The sequence below is a fragment of the Salmo salar genome, chromosome 01 (genome assembly GCF_965601325.2).
Source record: "Salmo salar chromosome 01, fSalSal1, whole genome shotgun sequence".
NCBI classification, from domain to species: Eukaryota; Metazoa; Chordata; class Actinopteri; order Salmoniformes; family Salmonidae; genus Salmo; species Salmo salar.
The window spans coordinates 133,576,495-133,589,845 of NC_138291.1; the positions used below are offsets into that span (position 1 = coordinate 133,576,495).

Sequence of the window (13,351 nt, forward strand, 5' to 3'; positions counted from 1 at the left end):
GCGTGACAGGCAGGGATACTCACCTCTATAATAACAAGGAGGAGGTGGGTTGGTTAGTTGAAAAAATGTGGAGCATTGGATACTATCCCTAAATTTGGAGAGTTGGGTGTTAACACTTCAAACATAAACATCTGTAGAGACTGAATGGTTAGAGCTAGAGACTACTATGACCCATCTATGGAAAGCTGAGACCCTCACGGACATGTGCATGTAGTCGATTTTGCTCTATACCGCTGAAAAGTCACACGATAGTAGTTAGAAGGTGAGGTGTGTGTGGAAAATCCCAGGACATAGTCACAAAGGCCAAACTCAAGAGAGTTGTCACTGACTTGTTGGATATTCGTTTCCCATTTAACAACTAACACCTTGCACAAAGTAAATCACCTCACACACTGGAAATCTACAATTGATTCACAAAAGTCCACTGAGAATGCGTAAATGTCCAAACGGTAAGTGAACCCAAACTCAGACTTTTCAAGAGTCAGTTGAGAATTCTACCATGACCAGAGATTGCTGTTAACCTGGCAATCTCAAAAGAGATTTATTTCCTCATGGGGTTGCATACTTGTCAAAATGACTTGTTCAAAAGTTCCTGCATTGGCCGGGAATCGAACCCAGGCCTCCCGCGTGGCAGGCGAGAATTCTACCACTGAACAACCAATGCTTTGCGATGCTGAAATAACCCCCACAGCTGGATATCGTATAAAAAAGCTTTAATTCAAAGGATATTTCCTGCTTTGTGGGCTCAGAGACATTGTACACCCTAATAAAATCAGTCTTTCCTCCCCGTCGGTGAATTGAACCCGGTCTCCCGCGTGACAGGCAGGGATACTCACCTCTATAATAACAAGGAGCAGGTGGGTTGGTTAGTTGAAAAAATGTGGAGCATTGGATACTATCCCTAAATTTGGAGAGTTGGGTGTTAACCCTTCAAACATAAACATCTGTAGAGACTGAATGGTTAGAGCTAGAGACTACTATGACCCATCTATGGAAAGCTGAGACCCTCACGGACATGTGCATGTAGTCGATTTTGCTCTATACCGCTCAGAAGTCACACGATAGTAGTTAGAAGGTGAGGTGTGTGTGGAAAATCCCAGGACATAGTCACAAAGGCCAAACTCAAGACAGTTGTCACTGACTTGTTGGATATTCGTTTCCCATTTAATAACTAACACCTTGCACAAAGTAAATTACCTCACACACTGGAAATCTACAATGGATTCACAAAAGTCTACTGAGAATGCGTAAATGTCCAAACGGTAAGTGAACCCAAACTCAGACTTTTCAAGAGACAGTTGAGAATTCTACCATGAACAGAGATTGCTGTTAACCTGGCAATCTGAACAGCATTGGATACTATCCCTAAATTTGGAGAGTTTGTTGTTAACCCTTGCAACATAAACATCTGTAGAGACTGAATGGTTAGAGCTAGAGACTACTATGACCCATCTATGGAAATCTGACACCCTCACGGACACGTACATGTAGTCGATTTTGCTCTATACCGCTCACAAGTCACACGATAGTAGTTAGAAGGTGAGGTGTGTGTGGAAAATCCCAGGACATAGTCACAAAGGCCAAACTCAAGACAGTTGTCACTGACTTGTTGGATATTCGTTTCCCATTTAACAACTAACACCTTGCACAAAGTAAATCACCTCAAACACTGGAAATCTACAATGGATTCACAAAAGTCTACTGAGAATGCGTAAATGTCCAAACGGTAAGTGAACCCAAACTCAGACTTTTCAAGAGTCAGTTGAGAATTCTACCATGACCAGAGATTGCTGTTAACCTGGCAATCTCAAAAGAGATTTCTTCCTCAGGGGGTTGCATACTTGTCAAAATGACTTGTTCAAAAGTTCCTACATTGGCCGGGAATCGAACTCGGGCCACCCGCGTGGCAGGCCAGAATTCTACCACTGAACAACCAATGCCTCGCAATGCTGAAATAACCCCCACAGCTGGATATCGTATCAAAAAGCTTTAATTCAAAGGATATTTCCTGCTTTGTGGGCTCAGAGACATTGTACACCCTAATAAAATCAACCTTTCCTCCCCGTCGGGGAATTGAACCCCGGTCTCCCGCGTGACAGGCGGGGATCCTCACCACTATACTAACGAGGAGCATGTGGGTTGGTTAGTTGAAAAAATGAGGAGCATTGGATACTATCCCTAAATTTCGAGAGTTGGGTGTTAACCCTTCCAACAAAAACATCTGTAGAGACTGAATGGTTAGAGCTACTATGACCCATCTATGGAAATCTGAGACCCTCACGGACACGTACATGTAGTCGATTTTGCTCTATACCGCTCACAAGTCACACGATAGTAGTTAGAAGGTGAGGTGTGTGTGGAAAATCCCAGGACATAGTCACAAAGGCCAAACTCAAGACAGTTGTCACTGACTTGTTGGATATTCGTTTCCCATTTAACAACTAACACCTTGCACAAAGTAAATCACCTCACACACTGGAAATCTACAATGGATTCACAAAAGTCTACTGAGAATGCGTAAATGTCCAAACGGTAAGTGAACCCAATCTCAGACTTTTCAAGAGACAGTTGAGAATTCTACCATGACCAGAGATTGCTGTTAACCTGGCAATCTGAACAGCATTGGATACTATCCCTAAATTTGGAGAGTTTGGTGTTAACCCTTGCAACATAAACATCTGTAGAGACTGAATGGTTAGAGCTAGAGACTACTATGACCCATCTATGGAAATCTGAGACCCTCACGGACACGTACATGTAGTCGATTTTGCTCTATACCGCTCACAAGTCACACGATAGTAGTTAGAAGGTGAGGTGTGTGTGGAAAATCCCAGGACATAGTCACAAAGGCCAAACTCAAGACAGTTGTCACTGACTTGTTGGATATTCGTTTCCCATTTAACAACTAACACCTTGCACAAAGTAAATCACCTCACACACTGGAAATCTACAATGGATTCACAAAAGTCTACTGAGAATGCGTAAATGTCCAAACGGTAAGTGAACCCAAACTCAGACTTTTCAAGAGTCAGTTGAGAATTCTACCATGACCAGAGATTGCTGTTAACCTGGCAATCTCAAAAGAGATTTCTTCCTCAGGGGGTTGCATACTTGTCAAAATGACTTGTTCAAAAGTTCCTACATTGGCCGGGAATCGAACCCGGGCCACCCGCGTGGCAGGCCAGAATTCTACCACTGAACAACCAACGCCTTGCAATGCTGGAAAAACCCCCACAGCTGGATATCGTATCAAAAAGCTTTAATTCAAAGGATATTTCCTGCTTTGTGGGCTCAGAGACGTTGTACACCCTAATAAAATCAATCTTTCCTCCCCGTCGGGGAATTGAACCCCGGTCTCCCGCGTGACAGGCGGGGATACTCAATACTATACTAACGAGGAGCAGGTGGGTTGGTTAGTTGAAAAAATGTGGAGCATTGGATACTATCCCTAAATTTCGAGAGTTGGGTGTTAACCCTTCCAACAAAAACATCTGTAGAGACTGAATGGTTAGAGCTACTATGACCCATCTATGGAAATCTGAGACCCTCACGGACACGTACATGTAGTCGATTTTGCTCTATACCGCTCACAAGTCACACGATAGTAGTTAGAAGGTGAGGTGTGTGTGGAAAATCCCAGGACATAGTCACAAAGGCCAAACTCAAGACAGTTGTCACTGACTTGTTGGATATTCGTTTCCCATTTAACAACTAACACCTTGCACAAAGTAAATCACCTCACACACTGGAAATCTACAATGGATTCACAAAAGTCTACTGAGAATGCGTAAATGTCCAAACGGTAAGTGAACCCAAACTCAGACTTTTCAAGAGTCAGTTGAGAATTCTACCATGACCAGAGATTGCTGTTAACCTGGCAATCTCAAAAGAGATTTCTTCCTCAGGGGGTTGCATACTTGTCAAAATGACTTGTTCAAAAGTTCCTACATTGGCCGGGAATCGAACCCGGGCCACCCGCGTGGCAGGCCAGAATTCTACCACTGAACAACCAACGCCTTGCAATGCTGGAAAAACCCCCACAGCTGGATATCGTATCAAAAAGCTTTAATTCAAAGGATATTTCCTGCTTTGTGGGCTCAGAGACGTTGTACACCCTAATAAAATCAATCTTTCCTCCCCGTCGGGGAATTGAACCCCGGTCTCCCGCGTGACAGGCGGGGATACTCAATACTATACTAACGAGGAGCAGGTGGGTTGGTTAGTTGAAAAAATGTGGAGCATTGGATACTATCCCTAAATTTCGAGAGTTGGGTGTTAACCCTTCCAACAAAAACATCTGTAGAGACTGAATGGTTAGAGCTACTATGACCCATCTATGGAAATCTGAGACCCTCACGGACACGTACATGTAGTCGATTTTGCTCTATACCGCTCACAAGTCACACGATAGTAGTTAGAAGGTGAGGTGTGTGTGGAAAATCCCAGGACATAGTCACAAAGGCCAAACTCAAGACAGTTGTCACTGACTTGTTGGATATTCGTTTCCCATTTAACAACTAACACCTTGCACAAAGTAAATCACCTCACACACTGGAAATCTACAATGGATTCACAAAAGTCTACTGAGAATGCGTAAATGTCCAAACGGTAAGTGAACCCAAACTCAGACTTTTCAAGAGACAGTTGAGAATTCTACCATGACCAGAGATTGCTGTTAACCTGGCAATCTGAACAGCATTGGATACTATCCCTAAATTTGGAGAGTTTGGTGTTAACCCTTGCAACATAAACATCTGTAGAGACTGAATGGTTAGAGCTAGAGACTACTATGACCCATCTATGGAAATCTGAGACCCTCACGGACACGTACAAGTAGTCGATTTTGCTCTATACCGCTCACAAGTCACACGATAGTAGTTAGAAGGTGAGGTGTGTGTGGAAAATCCCAGGACATAGTCACAAAGGCCAAACTCAAGACAGTTGTCACTGACTTGTTGGATATTCGTTTCCCATTTAACAACTAACACCTTGCACAAAGTAAATCACCTCACACACTGGAAATCTACAATGGATTCACAAAAGTCTACTAAGAATGCGTAAATGTCCAAACGGTAAGTGAACCCAAACTCAGACTTTTCAAGAGTCAGTTGAGAATTCTACCATGACCAGAGATTGCTGTTAACCTGGCAATCTCAAAAGAGATTTCTTCCTCAGGGGGTTGCATACTTGTCAAAATGACTTGTTCAAAAGTTCCTACATTGGCCGGGAATCGAACTCGGGCCACCCGCGTGGCAGGCCAGAATTCTACCACTGAACAACCAATGCCTCGCAATGCTGAAATAACCCCCACAGCTGGATATCGTATCAAAAAGCTTTAATTCAAAGGATATTTCCTGCTTTGTGGGCTCAGAGACATTGTACACCCTAATAAAAGCAACCTTTCCTCCCCGTCGGGGAATTGAACCCCGGTCTCCCGCGTGACAGGCGGGGATCCTCACCACTATACTAACGAGGAGCAGGTGGGTTGGTTAGTTGAAAAAATGAGGAGCATTGGATACTATCCCTAAATTTCGAGAGTTGGGTGTTAACCCTTCCAACAAAAACATCTGTAGAGACTGAATGGTTAGAGCTACTATGACCCATCTATGGAAATCTGAGACCCTCACGGACACGTACATGTAGTCGATTTTGCTCTATACCGCTCACAAGTCACACGATAGTAGTTAGAAGGTGAGGTGTGTGTGGAAAATCCCAGGACATAGTCACAAAGGCCAAACTCAAGACAGTTGTCACTGACTTGTTGGATATTCGTTTCCCATTTAACAACTAACACCTTGCACAAAGTAAATCACCTCACACACTGGAAATCTACAATGGATTCACAAAAGTCTACTGAGAATGCGTAAATGTCCAAACGGTAAGTGAACCCAAACTCAGACTTTTCAAGAGACAGTTGAGAATTCTACCATGACCAGAGATTGCTGTTAACCTGGCAATCTGAACAGCATTGGATACTATCCCTAAATTTGGAGAGTTTGGTGTTAACCCTTGCAACATAAACATCTGTAGAGACTGAATGGTTAGAGCTAGAGACTACTATGACCCATCTATGGAAATCTGAGACCCTCACGGACACGTACATGTAGTCGATTTTGCTCTATACCGCTCACAAGTCACACGATAGTAGTTAGAAGGTGAGGTCTGTGTGGAAAATCCCAGGACATAGTCACAAAGGCCAAACTCAAGACAGTTGTCACTGACTTGTTGGATATTCGTTTCCCATTTAACAACTAACACCTTGCACAAAGTAAATCACCTCACACACTGGAAATCTACAATGGATTCACAAAAGTCTACTGAGAATGCGTAAATGTCCAAACGGTAAGTGAACCCAAACTCAGACTTTTCAAGAGTCAGTTGAGAATTCTACCATGACCAGAGATTGCTGTTAACCTGGCAATCTCAAAAGAGATTTCTTCCTCAGGGGGTTGCATACTTGTCAAAATGACTTGTTCAAAAGTTCCTACATTGGCCGGGAATCGAACCCGGGCCACCCGCGTGGCAGGCCAGAATTCTACCACTGAACAACCAATGCCTTGCAATGCTGAAATAACCCCCACAGCTGGATATCGTATCAAAAAGCTTTAATTCAAAGGATATTTCCTGCTTTGTGGGCTCAGAGACATTGTACACCCTAATAAAATCAATCTTTCCTCCCCGTCGGGGAATTGAACCCCGGTCTCCCGCGTGACAGGCGGGGATCCTCACCACCATACTAACGAGGAGCAGGTGGGTTGGTTAGTTGAAAAAAAGTGGAGCATTGGATACTATCCCTAAATTTCGAGAGTTGGGTGTTAGCCTCTCTAGGCTAGGCGGGACGAATTCGTCCCACCTACGTAACAGCCACTGCTATCCTGTGGCGCGATTTTCAAAACCTTAAAAATCCTATTACTTCAATTTCTCAAACATATGACTATTTTACAGCCATTTACAGACAAGACTCTCGTTATTCTAACCACACTGTCCGATTTCAAAAAGGCTTTACAACGAAAGCAAAACAGTAGATTATGTCAGCAGAGTACCAAGCCAGAAATAATCAGACACCCATTTTTCAAGCCAGCATATAATGTCACCAAAACCCAGAAGACAGCTAAATGCAGCACTCACCTTTGATGATCTTCATCAGATGACAACCCTAGGACATTATGTTACACAATACATGCATGTTTTGTTCAATCAAGTTCATATTTATATCAAAAACCAGCTTTTTACATTAGCATGTGACGTTCAGAACTAGCATACCCCCCGCAAACTTCCGGGGAATTCGCTAACATTTTACTAAATTACTCACGATAAACGTTCACAAAAAGCATAACAATTATTTTAAGAATTATAGATACAGACCTCCTCTATGCACTCGATATGTCCGATTTTAAAATAGCTTTTTGGTGAAAGCACATTTTGCAATATTCTAAGTACATAGCCCAGGCATCACGGGCTCGCTATTTAGACACCCGGCAAGTTTAGCACTCACCATAATCATATTTACTATTATAAAAGTTTGATTACCTTTTGTTGTCTTCGTCAGAATACACACCCAGGACTGCTACTTCAATAACAAATGTTGGTTTGGTCCAAAATAATCCATCGTTATATCCGAATAGCGGCGTTTTGTTCGTGCGTTCCAGACACTATCCGAAATAGTAAAGAAGTGTCGCGCGCATGGCGCAATTCGTGACAATAAAATTCTAAGTATTCCATTACCGTACTTCGAAGCATGTCAACCGCTGTTTAAAATCAATTTTTATGACATTTTTCTCGTAGAAAAGCGATAATATTCCGACAGGGAATCTCCTTTTCGGCAAACAGAGGAAAAAATCCCAAAGGCGGGGGCGGTCGGGGTCATGCGCATAAGCCAGTGTCCCTTGATCGGCCACTTGAGAAAGGCGATAATGTGTTTCAGCCTGGGGCTGGAATGACGACATTCTGTTTTTTCCCGGGCTCTGAGAGCCTATGGAAGACGTGGGAAGTGTCACGTTAGAGCAGAGATCCTTAGTAAATGATAGAGATGGAAAACAAGTTCAAGAAATGGTCAGACAGGCCACTTCCTGTAAAGGAATCTCTCAGGTTTTGACCTGCCATTTGAGTTCTGTTATACTCACAGACACCATTCAAACAGTTTTAGAAAATTTAGGGTGTTTTCTATCCATATGTAATAAGTATATGCATATTCTAGTTACTGGGTAGGAGTGGTAACCAGATTAAATCGGGTATGTTTTTTATCCAGCCGTGTCAATACTGCCCCCTAGCCCTAACAGGATAACCCTTCCAACAAAAACATCTGTAGAGACTGAATGGTTAGAGCTACTATGACCCATCTATGGAAATCTGAGACCCTCACGGACACGTACATGTAGTCGATTTTGCTCTATACCGCTCACAAGTCACACGATAGTAGTTAGAAGGTGAGGTGTGTGTGGAAAATCCCAGGACATAGTCACAAAGGCCAAACTCAAGACAGTTGTCACTGACTTGTTGGATATTCATTTCCCATTTAACAACTAACACCTTGCACAAAGTAAATCACCTCACACACTGGAAATCTACAATGGATTCACAAAAGTCTACTGAGAATGCGTAAATGTCCAAACGGTAAGTGAACCCAAACTCAGACTTTTCAAGAGACAGTTGAGAATTCTACCATGACCAGAGATTGCTGTTAACCTGGCAATCTGAACAGCATTGGATACTATCCCTAAATTTGGAGAGTTTGGTGTTAACCCTTGCAACATAAACATCTGTAGAGACTGAATGGTTAGAGCTAGAGACTACTATGACCCATCTATGGAAATCTGAGACCCTCACGGACACGTACATGCAGTCGATTTTGCTCTATACCGCTCACAAGTCACACTATAGTAGTTAGAAGGTGAGGTGTGTGTGGAAAATCCCAGGACATAGTCACAAAGGCCAAACTCAAGACAGTTGTCACTGACTTGTTGGATATTCGTTTCCCATTTAACAACTAACACCTTGCACAAAGTAAATCACCTCACACACTGGAAATCTACAATGGATTCACAAAAGTCTACTGAGAATGCGTAAATGTCCAAACGGTAAGTGAACCCAAACTCAGACTTTTCAAGAGTCAGTTGAGAATTCTACCATGACCAGAGATTGCTGTTAACCTGGCAATCTCAAAAGAGATTTCTTCCTCAGGGGGTTGCATACTTGTCAAAATGACTTGTTCAAAAGTTCCTACATTGGCCGGGAATCGAACCCGGGCCACCCGCGTGGCAGGCCAGAATTCTACCACTGAACAACCAATGCCTTGCAATGCTGAAATAACCCCCACAGCTGGATATCGTATCAAAAAGCTTTAATTCAAAGGATATTTCCTGCTTTGTGGGCTCAGAGACATTGTACACCCTAATAAAATCAATCTTTCCTCCCCGTCGGGGAATTGAACCCCGGTCTCCCGCGTGACAGGCGGGGATCCTCACCACTATACTAACGAGGAGCAGGTGTGTTGGTAAGTTGAAAAAATGTGGAGCATTGGATACTATCCCTACATTTCGAGAGTTGGGTGTTAACCCTTCCAACAAAAACATCTGTAGAGACTGAATGGTTAGAGCTACTATGACCCATCTATGGAAATCTGAGACCCTCACGGACACGTACATGTAGTCGATTTTGCTCTATACCGCTCACAAGTCACACGATAGTAGTTAGAAGGTGAGGTGTGTGTGGAAAATCCCAGGACATAGTCACAAAGGCCAAACTCAAGACAGTTGTCACTGACTTGTTGGATATTCGTTTCCCATTTAACAACTAACACCTTGCACAAAGTAAATCACCTCACACACTGGAAATCTACAATGGATTCACAAAAGTCTACTGAGAATGCGTAAATGTCCAAACGGTAAGTGAACCCAAACTCAGACTTTTCAAGAGACAGTTGAGAATTCTACCATGACCAGAGATTGCTGTTAACCTGGCAATCTGAACAGCATTGGATACTATCCCTAAATTTGGAGAGTTTGGTGTTAACCCTTGCAACATAAACATCTGTAGAGACTGAATGGTTAGAGCTAGAGACTACTATGACCCATCTATGGAAATCTGAGACCCTCACGGACACGTACATGTAGTCGATTTTGCTCTATACCGCTCACAAGTCACACGATAGTAGTTAGAAGGTGAGGTGTGTGTGGAAAATCCCAGGACATAGTCACAAAGGCCAAACTCAAGACAGTTGTCACTGACTTGTTGGATATTCGTTTCCCATTTAACAACTAACACCTTGCACAAAGTAAATCACCTCACACACTGGAAATCTACAATGGATTCACAAAAGTCTACTGAGAATGCGTAAATGTCCAAACGGTAAGTGAACCCAAACTCAGACTTTTCAAGAGACAGTTGAGAATTCTACCATGACCAGAGATTGCTGTTAACCTGGCAATCTGAACAGCATTGGATACTATCCCTAAATTTGGAGAGTTTGGTGTTAACCCTTGCAACATAAACATCTGTAGAGACTGAATGGTTAGAGCTAGAGACTACTATGACCCATCTATGGAAATCTGAGACCCTCACGGACACGTACATGTAGTCGATTTTGCTCTATACCGCTCACAAGTCACACGATAGTAGTTAGAAGGTGAGGTGTGTGTGGAAAATCCCAGGACATAGTCACAAAGGCCAAACTCAAGACAGTTGTCACTGACTTGTTGGATATTCGTTTCCCATTTAACAACTAACCCCTTGCACAAAGTAAATCACCTCACACACTGGAAATCTACAATTGATTCACAAAAGTCTACTGAGAATGCGTAAATGTCCAAACGGTAAGTGAACCCAAACTCAGACTTTTCAAGAGTCAGTTGAGAATTCTACCATGACCAGAGATTGCTGTTAACCTGGCAATCTCAAAAGAGATTTATTTCCTCATGGGGTTGCATACTTGTCAAAATGACTTGTTCAAAAGTTCCTGCATTGGCCGGGAATCGAACCCGGGCCTCCCGCGTGGCAGGCCAGAATTCTACCACTGAACAACCAATGCCTTGCAATGCTGAAATAACCCCCACAGCTGGATATTGTATCAAAAAGCTTTAATTCAAAGGATATTTCCTGCTTTGTGGGCTCAGAGACATTGTACACCCTAATAAAATCAATCTTTCCTCCCCGTCGGGGAATTGAACCCCGGTCTCCCGCGTGACAGGCGGGGATCCTCACCACTATAATAACAAGGAGCAGGTGTGTTGGTTAGTTGAAAAAATGTGGAGCATTGGATACTATCCCTAAATTTCGAGAGTTGGGTGTTAACCCTTCCAACAAAAACATCTGTAGAGACTTAATGGTTAGAGCTACTATGACCCATCTATGGAAATCTGAGACCCTCACGGACACGTACATGTAGTCGATTTTGCTCTATACCGCTCACAAGTCACACGATAGTAGTTAGAAGGTGAGGTGTGTGTGGAAAATCCCAGGACATAGTCACAAAGGCCAAACTCAAGACAGTTGTCACTGACTTGTTGGATATTCGTTTCCCATTTAACAACTAACCCCTTGCACAAAGTAAATCACCTCACACACTGGAAATCTACAATTGATTCACAAAAGTCTACTGAGAATGCGTAAATGTCCAAACGGTAAGTGAACCCAAACTCAGACTTTTCAAGAGTCAGTTGAGAATTCTACCATGACCAGAGATTGCTGTTAACCTGGCAATCTCAAAAGAGATTTATTTCCTCATGGGGTTGCATACTTGTCAAAATGACTTGTTCAAAAGTTCCTGCATTGGCCGGGAATCGAACCCGGGCCTCCCGCGTGGCAGGCCAGAATTCTACCACTGAACAACCAATGCCTTGCAATGCTGAAATAACCCCCACAGCTGGATATTGTATCAAAAAGCTTTAATTCAAAGGATATTTCCTGCTTTGTGGGCTCAGAGACATTGTACACCCTAATAAAATCAATCTTTCCTCCCCGTCGGGGAATTGAACCCCGGTCTCCCGCGTGACAGGCGGGGATCCTCACCACTATAATAACAAGGAGCAGGTGTGTTGGTTAGTTGAAAAAATGTGGAGCATTGGATACTATCCCTAAATTTCGAGCGTTGGGTGTTAACCCTTCCAACAAAAACATCTGTAGAGACTTAATGGTTAGAGCTACTATGACCCATCTATGGAAATCTGAGACCCTCACGGACACGTACATGTAGTCGATTTTGCTCTATACCGCTCACAAGTCACACGATAGTAGTTAGAAGGTGAGGTGTGTGTGGAAAATCCCAGGACATAGTCACAAAGGCCAAACTCAAGACAGTTGTCACTGACTTGTTGGATATTCATTTCCCATTTAACAACTAACACCTTGCACAAAGTAAATCACCTCACACACTGGAAATCTACAATGGATTCACAAAAGTCTACTGAGAATGCGTAAATGTCCAAACGGTAAGTGAACCCAAACTCAGACTTTTCAAGAGACAGTTGAGAATTCTACCATGACCAGAGATTGCTGTTAACCTGGCAATCTGAACAGCATTGGATACTATCCCTAAATTTGGAGAGTTTGGTGTTAACCCTTGCAACATAAACATCTGTAGAGACTGAATGGTTAGAGCTAGAGACTACTATGACCCATCTATGGAAATCTGAGACCCTCACGGACACGTACATGTAGTCGATTTTGCTCTATACCGCTCACAAGTCACACTATAGTAGTTAGAAGGTGAGGTGTGTGTGGAAAATCCCAGGACATAGTCACAAAGGCCAAACTCAAGACAGTTGTCACTGACTTGTTGGATATTCGTTTCCCATTTAACAACTAACACCTTGCACAAAGTAAATCACCTCACACACTGGAAATCTACAATGGATTCACAAAAGTCTACTGAGAATGCGTAAATGTCCAAACGGTAAGTGAACCCAAACTCAGACTTTTCAAGAGTCAGTTGAAAATTCTACCATGACCAGAGATTGCTGTTAACCTGGCAATCTCAAAAGAGATTTATTTCCTCATGGGGTTGCATACTTGTCAAAATGACTTGTTCAAAAGTTCCTGCATTGGCCGGGAATCGAACCCGGGCCTCCCGCGTGGCAGGCCAGAATTCTACCACTGAACAACCAATGCCTTGCAATGCTGAAATAACCCCCACAGCTGGATATTGTATCAAAAAGCTTTAATTCAAAGGATATTTCCTGCTTTGTGGGCTCAGAGACATTGTACACCCTAATAAAATCAATCTTTCCTCCCCGTCGGGGAATTGAACCCCGGTCTCCCGCGTGACAGGCGGGGATCCTCACCACTATAATAACAAGGAGCAGGTGTGTTGGTTAGTTGAAAAAATGTGGAGCATTGGATACTATCCCTAAATTTC

General features: G+C 43.0%; 1 long non-coding RNA gene across 1 annotated transcript in view; it reads right to left on the reverse strand.

Moving 5' to 3' along the window:
* Positions 1-13,351, reverse strand: part of LOC145884207 (uncharacterized) — a 271,188-nt gene that overhangs the window by 111,281 nt on the left and 146,556 nt on the right. The gene's annotated exons all lie outside the window — the stretch shown is intronic.